Source organism: Sinocyclocheilus grahami, unplaced genomic scaffold (genome assembly GCF_001515645.1).
Source record: "Sinocyclocheilus grahami isolate Dianchi unplaced genomic scaffold, SAMN03320097.WGS_v1.1 scaffold5145.1, whole genome shotgun sequence".
NCBI classification, from domain to species: Eukaryota; Metazoa; Chordata; class Actinopteri; order Cypriniformes; family Cyprinidae; genus Sinocyclocheilus; species Sinocyclocheilus grahami.
The window spans coordinates 294-1,544 of NW_015509911.1; positions in this window are offsets into that span (position 1 = coordinate 294).

The following is a 1,251-nucleotide window of genomic DNA, read 5'->3' on the forward strand; positions in this document are numbered from 1 at the left end:
ACTCATTAAATGAAAATAGCCCCTGCTTGGATTTGTGGGTGAATGTCTATCATTAAGGGAAAGAGACACTGTGAGCTCTACCACAATGCTCAGTTTTTCACAACAACAAGTGCACAACAAATACAGAAAATTATGTGCACAGGGGAGCAACGTTAGGACAGCGAGGTGACATTCGCATGAACTTTGCTGTCCAGCTAGACCACACAGCAGCGCTGAAAGGGCCGGGCCAGGGAAGCGACAGATGCATTACATCAAATTGAGACAGCGGATATTACTCTCTAGAAAAACAGTGACGTCTTTGTAAAACTAATAAGGTTGGGCGCAAGCACCAGCTGCCAGTCCAATCTCTGCTGTTATGACTGGAATAGTGAACAAAATGGCCTTCGACTGTCCATCTGTCCATCACGAATCACAGAGCTCGCCGTACAGCAGCAGTTGACGGAGAAAGTTGACAGTGTTTCGAAAGGTTAAAAGAGCAATAAAAAAGTGTATGTGAGTGACACAAGGTGATGGTCACAAAGGCTGTAGAAATGCGGTGTCACTCAGAAACCAGGCTGCTGTTTGACAGCGCTACCCTTCTTGCTCTCTCTCGCCATCATATACAGAAACAGCCAATGCTAACAACAGTCAGCCGTCAACTCGGTTTATCCTAAATGGCTGTTTTAAGTTGGAAAGCGCTCATACTGTGCTGTTGGACGCAGCTCGGGGCAAAGCAAGAAAACTCACTTAACTTCAGAGGTGCAGGTGTGTGAAAATGGATGGAATTTTTTTTTCTATGACAACACTATGAGTATTTTTTTATTCTAAGAGTAATTCTATTACTCAAAAAAGAACAAAAGAACAGAACACTGCCACAAGGCTCTCACACTATTTCAATAGTGGACAAACAACGCTTCAAATCTTTTGGTTTGTGTCAGGTAGTCCTTCAGCAAAAACGGGGCCTAAATTCAATCTTTTAAGTTGATTGTTTCGTAGCCATCCTTTGTAAATTCAAAAGTGTTGTATGTTTCCATCTTTCATAAAAACAAATGTTCCGAAATGTCTTTGATAAAAAACAAATGTCCCAAAAATAACCCCAAAATGTCATGAGAGTCTCATCAGACGTCTCATCAACATAAAACAATGTTGCTCAAATTAAATTAAGTGGTATGTGCACATCCCCCCCCAAAAACCAAATCAAACCAAAAAAAAAAAACAGACTGGGCACATCTTCAAAAAGAGTATCCTTTAAGATTATTATTTTATAATCTG